The sequence below is a fragment of the Plecotus auritus genome (genome assembly GCF_963455305.1).
Source record: "Plecotus auritus genome assembly, chromosome: 9".
Lineage (NCBI taxonomy): Eukaryota > Metazoa > Chordata > Mammalia > Chiroptera > Vespertilionidae > Plecotus > Plecotus auritus.
This window is the reverse complement of record NC_137783.1, coordinates 120,092,009-120,110,602: the sequence shown is the minus strand read 5'-3', so window position 1 is coordinate 120,110,602 and position 18,594 is coordinate 120,092,009. Positions and strand designations below refer to the sequence as shown.

General features: G+C 42.1%; 1 protein-coding gene across 1 annotated transcript in view; it reads right to left on the bottom strand.

Annotated features, from left to right (window-relative positions):
• Nucleotides 1-18,594, bottom strand: part of TEAD1 (TEA domain transcription factor 1) — a 254,213-nt gene that overhangs the window by 15,158 nt on the left and 220,461 nt on the right. The window lies entirely within an intron of this gene.

Here is an 18,594-nt window from a genome sequence, read left to right as displayed (position 1 = left end):
ATCCTTGTAAGAGAAGATCCATGAGGTCTTTACAAATGACCCTTGAACAACATGGGAATTAGAGGCTCTGCCTCCTGCACAGTTGAAAATCCGCAACAACTTTTGACTACCCCCAAACTTTACTATTACCTACTATTGACCAAAAGCTTTACTGACAACATAAACGACTGATTAACATATATTTTGTATGTTATATTTATTATATACTGTATTCTTACAATAAAGTAAATTAGAGACAAAATAAAGAATCATAAGGAAGAGAAAATACATTACAACATTTGTTGAAACAAATCCGTGTTATAAGTGGACCCGTGCAGTTCAAACTCATGTTGTTCCAGGGTCAAGCGTATATGAACTGAATTCAGATTCACTAATCTTTAGAGATATTTAAAAGAACAGGAGAGTTGACAGCTGACTGGCCATTGGTTACATATTTAAAAACAGGTCCTAGGCGGTTTGGCTCAATGGATAGAGCTTTGGCCTGTGAACTGAAGGGTCCCGGGTTCGATTCCAGTCAAGGGCACATGCCTGGGTTGCAGGCTCAATCCCCAGTGGGGGGGGGAGGGGAGTGCAAGAGGCAGCCAATCAATGATTCTCTCTCATCATTGATGTTTCTCTCTCTCTCTCCCTCTCCCTTCCTCTCTGAAATAAATAAAAATATATTTAAAAACAAACAAAACAATACAGAAACTTTACTATAAATTAAGCATCGAGAGGGAAATTGGATGCCATTAAACCCTCACTTACAAAGATGCTGTTATTTAACATAAGCCTCCATACATTTAACATATTTTTATGAGTACCTACTATGTAAGGCTCATGCTAGACACTATATAGGACTTGACTACAACCTTATGTGGGAGATACATACATGAAATAATTATAACTTAGATAGAAAATCAGTATCATGTCAAAGGTACCAGTTTGGAAATTCAACTGGACCCAGCTTGTGGAGGGCTAAATAAAGGGTGCGGATTGTACCCTGCAGGAAAAGGGGACCTCTTGAAAGTTTTGGCACAAGGAAATGACATGATCAGAACCATGCTTCAGGATGAGGCTGGGAGGCTAGCATCTGGTACTGACAGACGGTTCCTTTCTCTTGAATGTCTCCTGACTCCCTACTGCTCATCAGGTAGGGAATGTAAAGCTGAGGTCAAAGAGTGAGCACAGCCGCCCTAACAGGTTTGGTTCAGTGGATAGAGCATTGGTCCGCAGACTGAAGGGTCCCGGTTTGCTTCCGTACCTCGGCTGCAGGCTCTATCCCTACTAGCTCTGGTTGGGGCTTGTGCGGGAGGCAACCAATTGATGTGTCTCTCTCACATGGATGTTTCTCTCTCTTTGTCTCTCCCCCTCCCTTTCACTCTCTCTAAAAATCAATGGACATATATCCTTGGATGAGTATTAACAACAACAAAAACAGCAGCGGAGCCAACCCCTGTTAAGTTGGGAGGACATCACAACAGAGATAAGCACTCGTGAAAGAGGCACAGAGGGATAGGAGAACAAACAACAGTGTGGCGGGGCTCTTGGAGTCAGGGAGGCTCGGAGGATGATGCAGCTCAGACCCAAAGGAAGAACGGCTGGCTGAGGCAGGCAGAGCATGCGGTGAGAGAGAGGCCATGTTCCAAGGGCACGTGGCCAGAAACAAGGACTGAAAAAAGGCTGGAACATACAAGGGAGAAAGGGTGGCAGAAGAGCTGGGGAGGTGGGAAGGTTTGGGTCTTATCCTAACCAGAGGGACGTAGGAGTTGTAAGCATGTGGGATGAAGACCGTGATGGGGTATAATCAGACCCGCATTCCCTACAGTCAGCCCTGACCACAGCCTGAAGAAGACGCTGGGGGGTGAGGGGGGAGGGGGTTTGAGTGTAAATGGAGAAGTGTGTCAGGAGCCCTATACAGCAGTCCAATGAGAGAGGAGAGTTGGACTACTGTGGTGACTGGTGAGACAGAGACCGTGAGACCTGACATACAAATGAGACTATACTTTGAGAGGTTTGGCACATTTTGACTGGCTAGTTTCAATACCTTGATAGGCACGAACTGACCACCATGAAGGCCTGAGTCAATATCTCCATATTTTTAATAAGATCTGTATTTGAATTTCCTTCTTGAGTTGAGTATCAGGAAATGTCCTTTTCCTTAGGGAAAACTTCCTATTTTCTGGCTTCATATAAAAAGAACCATATACTTTCTATTCCCCCTTTCACCTCGTGTGCCAAGAAATGCAAAGCTAAAATCAGTGCTCAACTGCAGTCATTAACTTACCTGAACTAGGAATCGCTACTAACAACCAGTATATAGCCCCTTTACTGGGTCCTATTCTGCTTTTATGGTACTTTTCAGGTTTTACATTACCCATGAATTTAGCAACACTCCCTCACATTTAGTTTTTTTCGAATTATATGGGGCCTAAATGATAAATAAGTAAAAAATACCCAGGTGTGCATTTTTCTCACATTCAAAGGCTTGCCATTTGGCTCCATGAAAGAGCTGCTTAGCGGAGGGAAAAACAGATGTGGTTCCCTAACTGAAGACTGTACCTGAGCTACCCAGGCATCTCCCTGGGCTCCAGCCTCCAGAGGAGAAAGGTGCTGACAATGAGAGGCACTCTGGAGCCCTGACACTGGAATCACCACCCAGCTTTCCACAGGCCCCTGAGAGTGGGCCTTTGAGAACTGCCGCTGCCCTGTTCTGCCTCCAGCGGAGAACATGTGGCTCTGAGAGGCGGCTCTGGTGTTTTGTGGTGTCGGGATTACCAGTGATCTTCTGCGTGGGGTTTATGATCTTAACTACAGTTGGCCCTCCTTATCCATGGGTTCTGCATCTGCAGATTCAACCCAGTGTGGATTGAACATATTCGAAAAAACATGTTCTGCTGTGGCAGATGTGTACTACACAGGCTCATGGAACATGAACAGACTTTTCTTGTCATTATTCCCTCAACAATACAGCCTAATGACTATTTACACTGCACTGTCATTGTATTAGGTATTATAAGTAGTCTAGAGATGCTTTAAAGTATGTGGGAGGATGTGTGTAGATTCTATGCAAACACTCCACCATTTCATGTAAGGGACTTGAGCTTTTGTGGAGTTTGGTATCGGTGGAGGTTCCTGGAACCAATCCCCCACCAATACTGAGGGAAGGCTGTATTATGATGGAGATTGTACCAACAAATCTTAGCATTTTAAAATGTAAAAACATTCGTGCCAAAACAGTAGCACTCTTCTAAACCTTGTTTTAAAAAATACATCTGTACCTACACCTTAGAACTCATGCAATACTGACACAGAACGTTAGTATTAAAAAGAACAGCCATTAAAAAAATGAACAGCTACACTTTTAATGGCTGTATACTATTCCATTTCATAAGTTAATAAGTGCGCTACTGACGAACATTTAAGATGCTTCCCAGCAATGGTGCAATGATGAGTTTATGTGAAGCAGAAAGGTGCATCAGAAATTATTTTTACTTTCCTTCTGTGGGAACCCTGTTTAGAGTGCGCTGGATGTTCAAGGCCAATCTGAGCATGGGAATCCTAATCAGAGTGTTCAAGGCTAATCTGCTATATGCAGGTGCAAAAGCAAGGACACAGCAATCTTACTGTACTATGCAGGCATGCCCTTCTATAACCCAAAAGGCTGGTGTCACTATTTGGAAAGAAGCCTCTTTTGTCTAAGTTACTGTAAAGATGTGTTATTGACCAGCCATTGTGTGGCTGCTTGGTATGGCTCCTGTGTTTACTACTGTGTTTGCAATAGTTGCTATGTTAGCAGCAGCTACTGTGTGAGGCTCCTTTGAAGAAAGGCTTTGTCTGATGGCTACTTAGTAGCAATGATTACTTAGACTGTAATAAAGACTCTCTTATACGCCTACGAGCCTATGACTTCTCACATCTTCTCTGTCCACTACCCAGCATCCGTAAAGGTCCTGTTCCTGGCAGGGGAACTGAGGCCCCACAGTTGACATAGTTGAGTAGAATCAAGGAGTAAGTACTCCCACAATTGGCACTGTGAACAGGATCAAGGAAGAACTTATTCCAACAATGGGCGCAGTGAGCAGGGTAGAGGAGAGTGCAGAAGATTCAGGAGTAAGGACTCCAACACCTTCCTTTCAGCATTAAAAAGTTCCCAGCTTTGAAAGAGTGAGCTATAAATGCACTGCTGGCTAATATTGTAATTTAAACAAACTTGCAATTTTGTTGTAATCAAGCTGCTGTGAAAACCTGATGAGTAGCCAAAAGCAGTTAGGTGTTTGTGGTGTAAGGGGTGGAGCGTGGAAGAGGCACATGGAAAAAACAATGGGTGGAGGAGACAATGGGAGAGTGAATGGATTAGGTTCTTTTAAAAAAACAAAAAACTGTCTACCTTAACTTATTTCAGGGATTGAACAAGGAGGGAGATGTCTTAAGAATTACACCACGACTCCCTAGAACAATGTGTTTTTTCTTTTTCATGCTCTATTTTTCTTTCTATTAATTTCCATGGCATTATTTTTAACAAGCCAAAGATTTGCAATGTAAGCAAACCTGGACACTTAAGATCTAAAGCAAACACAGAAATAAAAACACATAGTAATCTGTCCATATATACAATGTAAAAATGTTAACCAAGTTCAGAATAGTATTCACCTTAATTTGCTGAAAGTAAAACTGCTGAAAGTTTTCACAGCTTTTGTGTTTTCGGTCTCTGAGTTTCCATTTTCAAGTAGCGCTGGTGAAAGGAGTTGCCCCAAGGCAGGGCATGCCGATTAGACTCTGACAACTAGAATGGGTCATTTTTAAGACCTCTTCCTTTACTGGACAAAAATTATTCTCAGAAATAATCAGCACTGTTTTCGTTGTAAATCTTAAACACAAGAACTCCAGAAGCAGTAACAGAGAATGACAGAAATGAAGTAACTAGAGTTCTATTTCTTCATCCTCATAATTACTGTGTCATCATTGCTCATTTCTGATTCTACCGTTTAACCCTCAAAGAAGCTTTGCCTGGAGACTGCAGCTCAAATGATTCCAAACTGTTAAGAACTCACCCTAGAAATGAATAAGAGGCTGAGTCCACATGTGTTATTAAAGGATTAGTGATATAATGAATAAGTTATACAAGGGTGCTCATTTGAAGCACATTATATATGTAAAGTATATATGAAATAAAACACAACACTGACTTCACCAATAGTTTAGGGCTCAGGCCAACAGAAGATTTTATTTTTTTGAGGGGTATTTTATTTACTTATTTATTTTTAATCCTCACCTGAGGGGATATATATATATACTAGAGGCCTGGTGCATGAAATTCATGCACCGGCAGGGGTCCCTCAGCCTGGCCTGCACCCTCTCGCAGTCCAGGACCCCTCGCTCATTACCACCGCCTGCTCACTGCTCCTTACTGCTCGGCTCACTGCTCCTTAGGCCTGCCGCGGAGGTGGGAGAGGCTCCCGCCACCATCGCTGCACTTGTCAGCCATGAGCCTGGCTGCCCCCTGGTGGTCAGTGTGCACCATAGCAACCGGTCGTTCTGGTTGTTCCGCCCTAACGGTCACTTAGGCTTTTATTTTATATATATATATATATATATATATATATATATATATATATATATATATATAATTTTTTTTTCATTGATTTTCAGAGAGAGAGAAAGACAGAGAGGAACACCGATGTGAGAGAAATACATCGATTGGTTGCCTCATGCACGAGCCCTGACCAGGTACATGCCCTTAGCCGGAATCAAACCTGGGACCCTTTGGTCCGCAGGCCAACTCTATCCACTGAGCCAAATTGATGAGGGCTTGAGGGGTATTTTATCAATAGCACTGTTTAGAACTGTGGACACATGGTGATAATAACCATGAGGACAATGTTTAGATGGCTGAACATTCTCTGTAGACAATCAACCTCCTTACTGCCTGGACCTGAGGTGGACCACTCCCACCATCTCACCCTTGCTTTACCCCTAGAATTACCAAAATAACTCCAATTAATTTTAATTAGGAATGAATCGCCTGTAGTTATAATGACAAGAATTATCAAAAATGAAATTCTGAAAGAACACACATTATGAAAACCTGCCCTCAGAAACTTCCTCAACAAATTATGAATTTTCAAGTTATCATGGTTAATTTTTAAAAAAATGGAAGTATAACATATTCAGAGAAATGCACAAGTCACAAGCTTGCAGCTTAATAATTTTCATAAAGTGAACACAGCCATGGAACCAGCAGCCAGATGAAGGAACAGAACAGAAACCTTTCCCCAAATAATCTCCCCTTCCCACCCTCGCAATCCCTGCTTCCCACCCAGCACAATCACCCCAGCACTCACTCCACGAGGGCAACCTTGATCCTAAAACATTATACTTGAGTTCTGGGTGGTTTTTAAAATCCTAAATAACTGTTGAGTCTTTTGTGTTTAGCTCACTCAGCATTATGCCGTGAGAGTCGCCCAGGCTGCTGTGTGGAATTCGTTTGTCCTTGGCACTAAGGAGTATACAATGAATGAAAAGCACCATGATCTATGATTCCACTACTGACGGACATTTGCAATGTTTCTATAGCAAGCTTATTATGAAGAGTGCTACTCTGAACATTCTCAAATATGCTTTTGATGAACATATGTATGCATGTTTGTTGGGTGTCGGATGGAACTGCTGGGTCAGTAGGTACCGTGCATTTCAGCTTTCATTTAGATCAGGACTGAAAGTTCCTCGGTTTCCTTGCCTTTTTTTTTTTTTTTTTTAAATAACAGTTGGAGAAAACTTTATATTTATTATTAGTGTAAATTTAATGTTACATTTTAAAAGGCTTCCCAGCCTTTTAAATAACCAATTTGCTGTTAGAACTGCTTTGCAATTACTCTTGAACATGGAAAATAATCATGTAGCCATCCAACCATATCACAGCTGCTCTTCAGGAATTTTCTAGGAGGAGGTATTGATGTGAAAGATAATTACCTGTCAGCTGATGATATTACGATTATCCCAGAAAGAAATGCAGTCACTGAACTCCCATGAAGCAAAGGTAGAATCGAAGAAAGAATGCTTGCATTAAATCAACAACAAAGGAAGCAAACTCTGTAATGAGTCTGGGAGTCAAGCTGTGTTCATTACCCAACCTACTGAAAACTCCAGGCAAGCATCTCATAGAGTTCTGGAGGCAAGCAAATGAGAAAAAATGTGCTGGTATCAGAGATGCAGACTGTTTCTGCCTAATCGGCTTTTCTCTGACCACAGGGTATTTTCTAAAGGCAAATGAACACAAAAATCCAAGAAACAGCTAAAACTAGCAAATTTATCTTTCCAACAAATTCCAAAGTCAAACCATATCCTACCTATCCTTTGGGGACAGATAAGCCAGACCAAAATACGTAGCTAGTCATGGGCCAGGCTCGGAAGTGTTTAAAAAAAAAACAACAAACCCAAACACTTGAAACTATGGCTGGATGGGGCAGGCAAGTCCAGGAAAACAGGCCCTTCTAAGGATCTTTGACCATTTTTGTCTTAGAACAGAGATGACTGCATATGTTTTGGGTTCAAAGACCAACGCTTACTCCTAGCACCCAACGCAGACATCCTTCTACAGTATCCTGGCCTGCTCTGCCTTCTGGCTAAATACCTTCAGATACAGAAAAACGTATACTTTGCGTGGCTTAGTGGTTGAGTGTTGACCTATGAACCAAGAGGTCATGGTTTGATTCCAGGTCAGGGCACATATCCAGGTTTGTGGGCTCGATCCCCAGTGGGGGGAGTGCGGGAGGCAGCCGATTAATGATTCTCTCTCATCAGTGATGTTTCTATCTCTCTCCCCGCTCCCTTCCTCTCTGAAATCAATAAAAATATATTTAAAAAGAAAAAGAAAATACTATGTGCTAGACAGACCTAATTGTTAGGCAATTCTTCTTCCTGTTGTGTTAGGTTTTCTATTGTGCTAGTTTTCTATTGCTTAAAACACCACAAATTTATGACCTTCTACTTCTGTAGGTCAGACATCCAACATGGGTCTCACGAAGCTCAGCTCAAGGTATTGGCAGAGTTGCGTTCTTTTCTGGAGGCTCTGGGTAAGGATCTCTTTCCTTGTCTCTTGCAGCGTTTAGAGGCCATCCACATTCCTTGTCTCTTAGCCCCTCCCCATCCTCAAAATCAGTGACAACAGACCAAGCCTTGGTCACACTGCCAGGTGTCATTTCTCTACATCTCTTCCTCTGCGTTCCTCTTCCACTTTTAAGGAACCTTGTCATTACATTGGGCCCACTCAGATCAAGACATTCTCCAAGTCTGTTGATTAGCAACCTTGATTCTCCTTTTTCATGTAATGTAATATATTCACAAATATCATGGATAAGGACTTGAGCATGACTCACCACACCCAGTAAGTTGCAATTGGCTTCCCTGTAACTTCTACCTAGAGCTCTGTAGTCTGGAATCATGAGACCTAAGAACACGCCTGTAAGACAATTCTGCAATTCTCCCTCTCTTTTTTAAAAAAATATTTTTTTATTGATCTCAGAGAGGAAGGGTGAGGGAGAGAGAGCGATAGAAACATCAATGATGAGAGAGAATCACTGACTGGCTGCCTCCTGCAAGCCCCCTACTGGGGATCGAGCCCCAAACCCCTTGACTGGAATTGAACCCAGGACCCTTCAGTCTGCAGGCCGACACTCTATCCACTGAACCAAACCAGCGAGGGCTCTGCAATTCTCTTTCATTTCCTCCTTATTCTCACCTTTCCTTTCCCCCTTCTCATCCACAAGGTTTTGCAGGTCCTATCTGCTTACCAGGATTCAACTTTTACATTCATTTTTATTAGATGCCATCCTGATTTCTGACCTCCTTTCCAACTAGTCCAGATTCTGATGCTTCATCTGCTGTTGCCTCATCTCAGGCTACAGCATGGACAGCAGTCACTCCTTTGAGTCTCACATCCTCATTTTTAACCACAGAGAAGACCTGCTTCCTAAGACCACCATGGTGATAGGAGACAATGCACAGCTGTAACGTGCTACACAAATGACAGCTGTTAATAAAACTGACAACCATTCCTATTACCTTATTGATTTAAAATATAGACCAGGACAGAGATGAAGACAGAGCCTCAATCACATCTACAGAAGTGGGACCCGATGTAGATGGTGGTTAGAAGTCAAAACATAAGATAAACACTGTCCCCACAGAGCCAGCCTGAGCCAATCAACACTTATCAGCACAGATGCAACACTGACTTTCTACAAACAGGAAAAACAGTAGTTTCTTCTGATTTGTGAGTATATGACAAGTGTTAAGTTTTGGGCATAACTGCTTAAAAATTACCATCTTTCCCACATGGATACGATTAGAGATGTTCTAGAATTTTTTTCTGGAAATCAAAAAGGCAACCCTTAACGTTGTTTGTTGAATGAATTAAAAATGTCTGCGTGTATTTGTGGGCAAGTCCTGGGAAACAATACAAGGTGTAAGGAGAAGCAGGTTACAATGCCAGGTAGAGAAAGCTGCCTGTGTCAGACAGCGAGGAAACAGTCTCCCAAATTCTCCCCCAACTCACCCTTCTTACACGCATTAGTTTACTCCTGTAGCTAAAGCATTCAAGTCACCAGACAAGGCTTTGGATTGGGTTCCCTTTTCTATTACCTCTCAGTCAGTAAGCTCTTTTACCAGTACTTACTCATGGATTGTTCCACTGTTTGATTTCATGCTTTTGAAATAAAAAAAAAAAAATTAATGTCACTTTAATTACAATTTTTAATTACATATTGAAAAATGATCCTTCCCATTTCATGGGAGAGGAGAAACGAGACCTAGCCCAGTTATGCAGGATCCAGAGCTCTGAGAGGAGGGCTGGGCCCGGGGATCCTCTCTGTGAAACCCTAGGCCCTTGGCAACCTGGCTACTGGGGGCTGAAGTAAGAGAAAGTGAGCACTAAGGTTGCCAAGTGAAGGAGGGGATTGTGCAGGTCACGCAGGAGCAGTATTTGGCTGATGACACTACTTTGTCACTGGCTTTACTGCTGGTACAAAGAGGAAGCAGAAAACCCCAAAGGCAGGGGCACCGGTCAGGAAAGGAGCAGTCTGCAGACACGCCCTTCCCATCCCTTCCCACCCATCTCTCCCTTTCACCCCAAGGCTTGGAGAGGCTGGGCAGGAATTACTTGGTTGCAAAAATGAAACATCAAGAGGATAGTCCCTGACAAGAGAGAGTATAATAGGCACTGATGGATTCAAGGAGACGCTGGCATTTTCAAACCACCACTTTGAACCTCTCCTCTTCATCCTCTCTGAGCAATGATCAAAGGACCAAGATTTCAAATTGTGAAGCAATTTTTTCCAATGGCAGCATCTGGCTCCTTGGCAGGAGGCACTGGGAGTTGGGCTCAGTTGTGGGCGACCATCCAGGGCTGCCGCATGGTGAGGCTCAGGCGGGGCACCTAGTGGGCCTGGCAGCTGCTCCACCACACCAAAGGACAATCACTCTGCACTGGGTGTGAGCAGTGAGCATTAGGCAGCGGTCCCCCGGCCCTCTCTCCTCTACCCAGTGCTGACAGGGGGGTTATCAGGCAGAGGGTGTCTCTGAGGAAGCTGGCTGCTCCCAAACCCTCCTGCCCAACTCTTTTGCACGTACCTGCCCCTGGCCGAGACCTCTGAAGCCAGCCCACATCTGCAAACGGAAGACTGGGGTGGGGGAAGTTGGATGACCGTGGGAGAATTCCCCAGTAAAGCAACCTGCCCTTGGGGAGAACTGTGAAACTGCCCTTAGGGAGCAAGTCTTTGAGCCTGTTCACTTAGGGCCCTTGTACCCCCCTGCCCAGCACAAAAGGACGGCAGCTGTAGGTCTGCCACAGCTGTTTTTAATAAGAATAATAGGAATAAACTCAGCCCCCACTCCTCAACTTACTTCCTACTAATTATGGCATATATTTACATCTACAAAATAGAAGATTTTTAAAAACACTACCAAGAGCCCCTTTATTGTGCAGATTGGCACCCCTATTTGAATTTCATAAACATTTAGTACTTCAAAGAATCTTAAAAGCTTGCTCTAATTACAATACTCTCCGCTTGAAAGACTGGCTGTTTGCATTGCAAATTCCTACAAATACCAGCATTCATTAAGAAAAAATTCAATTAATATCACCCACACCACTTCAGGTAACGGCCACTGGTGGCTTCACCAAGTAGCTGAGATGAAAGAGCCAAGCTCTCAGCCCAAGCGTGAAGCAGCTGCCCAGGTCAGCTCTTTCCAAAGGAGGCCTTAATGAGCACTGGGCGCCCAGCTGAGCTGGCCCTGCACTCACCACAGGCATCAGGCCTGCGAACGCAGGCCCAGGACCCCCCTTCCCAAACCCAGAAACAGGACCTTTTTTTGGGCTGGAGTTCCTGTGCAAGTCTTACATAAACAACAGCAAAATCAGTCAACTAAGTCTAGAGTTGCCAAATAACTACAGGCCACCACGTTCAATCTGATTTTTACATAAACATCACTTTTGGGGGTATCTGTATGTCCCAAAGATTGCATGGGACATATATACACTAAAATATTATACACTGTTTACCTGAAATTCCAATTTAACTGGGTGGCCTACATCTTTATTTGCTAAATCTGGCAACTCTACTAACAAGTCATCTTTACTGAAAAGAATAACAAGAATTGGGACTTACCCTCAAATTCTGATTGCTATAAGACATCTTATAATTAAGATATCTTTTAGAAAAAAAAGAAGTGTAACTCATTTAAGGAAAAACCAATGGTGTCTACAATGTTTGTAGATGCATATAAAAGTACAGGAGGATTCAGGGCTGGGGGGGGGGGTCTCACTTTTTCTTCTATAGTCTTCTGAACTGCTAGGACTATTTACAATAAGCTTGTATTGCTTTTGAAATACAAAAAAATAAATTAAAATGAGTGGGTGGGTAGGATATACCTGCCCAAGGGAGAAGGGATTTCACTTATCACCAAGGGGCTAACTCCAATTTTAGAGAATTGACCAAGATCTCTGGGGAGTGGGGTGGGGGTTATGATTATGTCCAGATAATCCACTTATTCCTGGCAAAATAAGGTCTGGAAATAGGCAGCCATGCTGACTGTGTCACTTCAGCTCTTCCCTCCTCAGGCTTTTCTTGAGATCCAGTTACAGAGAGAAGCTAACCAGACCTCCATTGACAGGGCAAATGCTGGGAAGTGCACAGGGGGAGGGAGGTGGGTGGTGGTGTGTGTGTGTATCTGCTTTCCCCTGGACCTCTGTGGAGCAGCAGCTCTTGGTGGGGCTCAGGCTTAGCATCTCTGCCTGTAACCATGGCAGGGAGCAAAGCTAAATAGCCCCACACAAAAAAGGATGAACCCTGACCTCAGCTTTGTTAGCAATCACTGAGCCAAATGACCTAGGACAGAAAGCATTAGAGGAACAGCTGTCAGATGGATTCTCCCATGAGGTCCAGGGAACTCCCCATTTAGATTCTGCATAGTCCTGAAGAGTTCAAGGTTTAAAAAAAAAGCATCTGTGGTGAGTCTGAGGTTCAAGGATTGGGGGGAAAAGTAGAGTGAGCTTCTAATCCCATTTTCCAGGTGGTCCTAAGAGTTCTACCTGTGTTTTCAGGGGATTCAGAAAGGATCTTTTCAAATAAAGTGTCTGCCTGGGGATCAGTGTTTCCACCCTCAGCTCTCACCTCTCCAGGCTCTGTGAGCTCTGTGGCCATAGCCCAGGAGGGCTGTGTCTGTCCAAACATCCACTTCCCCAGAGAACCCCTTCCCATCCCTTTCCACTGTCCCAACACTTTCAAGATTCAGCTCAAAGACCATGTCTTCGTGAGGCCTTCTGACATGTTCTTAGGCACAAATGGCTCCTCCTAGCTCTGTGTGCCCACATTTTCATGTGGGCTTCTACCCCAAGGTGCAGTTGTTTATCTGCTTGTGTGCCTGACTCTTACTTATGTCTGTCTGGCCAGCTCTCTAGGAGCAAAATCAGAGTCAGTGAACGTTTGCTGAATGATTCACTAGTGATGTATGTATTTATTACTAATGTAAATAAATATTTTCATAAGGACCTAACAATTCCAGACATCACCTAGAACAGCTTTTGTGAGTCTCTTGCAGTCTCCTCCCTGCTCTTTAGTAAATTTCCTGAGGAAAATTACCCAACAAACTATCAGGTACTTACTAGATCTGCCTACCCTATCAGAGCTGGCTAAGAGGCAGTTATTGCACCCGGTGTAAAGCCCTTTCTCTAGTTGAATGAAATAACTTTCCAGCCAAGGAGAGGGGGGAGCTGCTGAAAAGCTACCACGTACATTGCCCTGCTGAATCAATAATATACACAGGATCCCTGCTCCCTGGGGGAGGCCAGCAAAGCAGCTTAGAACATGGGGCTGGGAACACAGGAAGGAAGCCAAGAATAGAGAGCAGTCACTGCAGAAAGTGCTAACCAAGCTCCACATATTTTTCTTATGAAATCAAATGAAAATGGGTGGGTGTGCAAGCTTACTGGCTCCCCTGTCCCTCTACATGAAATATCAGAACCTGCCTATCTAGAGATGATTTTTCAAAGAACAGACTCCCGGTGAAGGAAATCATATCATCACAGTCTACCTGAAGGGAATGTATTATGTATTAGCCCATAGGTACCTCTGAATATGGTGGTATTTCTAGCTAACCTTCTTCCACTTACATCATTCCATCACTTAATATTGCTCGCACAATTTCAGTACTTAACATCCTTTTGAGATGGAACAGAAGTAGAGAGAAATGGGAAACTGGAACAGAAAGGCCCTTTCCTTATCGATAGCAGTTTAAAACATGTGGGGAGAAATTTATTCCATTTTGCTAACTTCCTTTCCCATGAATAGCAACAGGGACATTTGGTTCCAAATGATAGACTCAAGTCTACAATTTAGCCTAAGTCATGCAGAATCCAGTTAGACCAGGCTGACAGTTTCTTCAGACAATTTCTTCTGCTTAAAGAAAGCCCGGTTTTTAATTTATAGTGCTTGTCATTTTGTCCAAACAACGTGATTTCATTCCCACCGAGATGAAAGTATTTTCTAAAGGCTGCCCCTTTCCAAATAGCTCACTTTCCCTTCTCTGTTTTATAAAATCTTCTCATATCTGCTTTGGTTAGTAAAACCAGCCTTTTTCTTCCCCTAAAATAATATATTAAGAAAGCTGAGTGACTATAAATATATTGGTAATTGTTTATACTGAATGTTCATAATTTCAAGAATTTTAAAAAGATAGCATAAATAATCACAGGGTAACATATATATCCTGGTTTCTAAGACACCCATACTTTAATAATGATTTCAAAGAAAAAAGAAACACTGTATTAAATATATGTACAAATTTTGTTTTGTAACAGGATATACATCCATACAATTTCATTTTCATATTATTTCCTTCTTTATTAGTCCAATCACATTTGAGGCTAAGCCTTTATCATACTCATGGTTCTTTTGAATAGCTCTTGGCCGTAAGGGTTATAAGTAACTTGTTATTAACATGTGGCTCTCTTTGCACCAACGTTTCAAAATTTGACACTCTTGAGCATTGTTAGGACAGAGAGTAGAATTACTTCAAAAATAATAGTTTCACTGAATTTCTTATTTGGTTAAAAACATTATTTCTCATTTATTTCCTTAAGTAAGCTACATGTGGCTGGCAAGCAACTTCTTTTGCAAGTCAGCTCAAGCTGCAGCTGGGTTTTTGTCTTTTAGGGTGCATTACCAAATCACACCCACCTCTTCCAGCTCTGGGAATTCTATGATCAATTCCAAGACAGTTGGTATTTTATCTTAAATTAGCTGCAGCGTCTGCCATCTCACCAGCAACCGATCTGCATGAACCTGCAGAAACCAACTTGGGCTCTGACCATTTGTGGGTGGACATCTTCCTTTTTGGGGGCCCACACAGCACCTGATCATTGTTTTATAAGGAAAAAAAGGATGGTTTTCTGCCAGTACAAAATGTTGGCCTCGCTTATTATAAATCTGCTTCCACACTCATCCCCAATCATAATAACAATTTCAATGCTGCATCAAACTGTCATTTTTCTGAGACATAAAAATTAGGAACTCAAATTTAAGCTAAAATTTCACTAGTAGTGTATAGTACTATAGCACAAATAACTAAGAAAACAAGGAGATGATGAGATGCCCTCTATTGGTGAGGGGCACAAAGGGCAGGCAATAATAACCACATCACCACTTACTCTTCTGTGGAGGGTCAGGCAAGGTGCTTATGATATCCACTGTTGAAATGGTAACAAGTATACGTCTTAGAATGGAGGGACTAGAGAATGAAGGATTAAAGACTGAGTAGAAAGAAAAAATAACTGCAGATGTAGAGAATTCAAAGAACAGAAAATGACGATATAAAAGTTGTTTTGCTTTTAAATTATGCCACACAAGGCTGATGAAGATGTCTGGTATACTCACTCACTGCTTGATGACTTTAGAAAGCAATTTAAATATTTACACATATACACATATATATTCTAAGCCATAGTATTAATGCCTAATAAAATAAGAATGGCTAGCTCTGGCTGGAGTGGCTCGGTTGGAGCATAGTCCCATGCACCAAAAAGTCACTGATTCCATTCCAAGTCAGGGCACATACCCAGGTTGCGGGTTCGATCCCCGGTCACAGCATCCCAGTCAGGGCATGTACAGGAGGCAACTGATCGATGTTTCTCTCTCACATTAATGTTTCCCTCTCTTTTCCTCTCCTTTCCTCTCTCTCTAAAATCAACAGAAAACGCCCATTGGAAGCACCTACTGACAGAGTAGATATTCCAAGTGTAATTCATTCTCAGTCATTAGAGGAAACCAATGAGATTTCAAACTGCAGCAAATTGTAAACCTAATTCATATGGCCTTTCCTCATTTAACAGTTACGACTGAATTTCTTTATAAAGGTTAAGTACTGTTAACTACACTAAGAAGGAATATCTTCTATCATATTCACAGAAGTGCTCAATTTTAATTCTGTAAATCTTAATTCAATAAACTCATATCTAATCTTGGAGTAATTATGTCAAATTTGCACATCTCATACTAGCCAGCACACTCTAAACATCTGCAATCTAGACCTCCTCATTTGGGGATTCATGAATGACTGAAGAGACACAACCCTGAAAGCATTTATTAAAATCGCCTCCTGAGTAAAACAGGTGAAAGTTTGGAAGCAAAAACAAGAACGTACTTTGCTAAGCACTTTCCATTCCACTTTATATTCAAGTAACATGCTAATTAAAAAAAACTTACTATTAAAAACCAATACTGTTTAATTTGAAAGTACTGAAAATGGTTTCTTTTCATCATATCCTATAATTTCTGATGATCTTTAATTCACTTGGATAGAGCAGTCTCTTTTTATATGCTTCACAACAAGAACTCTTCATCTTTCTGGTCTCAGGACCCCTTTTCCACTCTTAAATTTTACTGAGGATCTCAAAGAGCTTGTTTCTATAGGTTACATCTATCTATATTTTCTGTATTGGAAATTTAAACTGAATTCTTAAAAAATATTTATTACCTAATTTAAAAAAAACAATAAGCTCATTACATGTTAACATACATTTTTTTTAAAAAAAACTAGGCATACCTATAGTTAAAACATACCTATAGTGAAAAGGTAGTGTTGTTTTATATTTTGCAAATCCATTTAATGTGTAAATGAATGGGAAATACCTAGGTTCTCATACTTGCTTCTACATTCAATTTGTCACGACATGCTGCTTTGGCTGAGGGACATGAAGAAAATGCAGGCTTATCTAAATGTGTAACTGGAAAAGGGAAGACTATCTGAATAAGCTCATCAGATAACTGTGGTCATTTTTCTTTACAACTAAACTGGACAAGTGATAGTTTTTTAAAGGCTAGCTGCAGTGCAGAATCTGAAACCATGTCAATAAACTTACATACTCTGCTACATTAAAATCCATTGGTTTATCTTGCACAGTATCAAAAAATCGCATTAGTTAATCTGACTGTGGACCTCACCAAAAAGTCTTTCAAGTACTAGGAAGCTGTCAAGTTCACTGAGGTAGATACAAGTTTTCCAAAATTCTTATTTTTGCTTGGAAGCTCAAATTTTATCTTTTGTAGCATTTGTTGTCAGCTGTTTTCCTTGATGCGGCAGGCAGGCTCCGGCATTTGTTTTCAATGTGCACTCCAGGTTCCAGATGGGTAAGCGTCATAAAGAACATTCTTGGTGTGACTGGTTCTTTTCTTTTATTTTTTTTTAAACTGTGTGTGCATACATACCCCCATTGCTTCTGAGCCACCAGAGTATGCATATCAGCAGCATGCAAAAGGCAAATAATGTCTCCTTGTCATAATGAAAATAGTTTTGACCTTGTCAACCCGCTAAAAGAATACTGAAGAACCCCCTGTGGGGTCCCACAGGCCACACTTAGAAAACTTCTGTGTTATCATTAAGTGACCCTCCAACACCATCACGAAGTGGCAGCCACCAATTTAAAAAGGAGAAATGACCATTATTGCTTGTCCATGTTATCCACATGTATTATCCATCCTAAGAACATTAATATCAGTAGAAGGCTATTACTATAATTAAAATTTAATATGAAAGCATGAAAAACGAGAGCTAGTTACCATGCAAGGATAACAGAAGCTAAACAAACTAAACGTAATATGTAAACTTCCCTCCAAGGAATTTAAAACATAAATTTTTCCTTGTCTCCCCATTTGTTGGGCTTTTTTTGTGTGTGTTGAGCACTTGTACTGGAGACCTGGAGAGTCCTCCTCAGATGGACTCCGTGGTCAGGATCCATAGGGCGTGAAGCAGTCAGGGAACAGAGCAGAGGCACTAATGTCAAACTTATCCAATTTCAAGACCCAAGTCCCCACCCTACAAGTAGCCTGTCCTTCATAATCTCTGAGTCTTTGTCTTAGTTCAGTGGTCGGCAAACTCATTAGTCAACAGAGTCGCAGTATGCCGAACACTGTCTTAGTTGAATACAAAGCAAATTCCGCTAAACACCATGAGGACTGGATGAGATGCATGTAGAGCATTAGCACGGTCCCCAGCCCACAGCAGGTATTCAATAAATGGTTGCCACTGTAGTGAATAAGCTCCCCCAGAGGCAGCCGGGGGTCCAGCGAGGAGTGGGACACACAACCACATAATTATGACACAGCATGGGAACTGATTAACCACAACATGCGGTGGGAGTAAAAGGAAAATCAATGGTCTGCTTAAGTGAGAAAGGTGCTATAATAAACGAGCCGCCATCCCAAAGGGAAAGGGAGCTGGCCCCATGGAGGAGGAGGAGAAGGGAAATGTACAACAGATGCACACGGAGGCTGGGCACAGGACAGAGCAAGGAAACCGCTCTGGAACCAGCTCACGTAGGGTCGCTGATGCCATGATAAGGAGCACATACATTTGGAGCTGTTCTCTTTCTAAAGAATGGACTTATAAACACTTAGCACTAGCAGGTCATCTGGTCTCCTATTGCCTCCTGACCCCCAGTACACACACAGTATACTCATGCTGCTTTCAGGTCTCTGACCCTGGCCCCTGCTTGACCAGTGGAAAAGGAAGAGCAAAGCTCCTCCTAGAGGCTGTGGGACATCAGGGAGCCCCAGTAGCTGG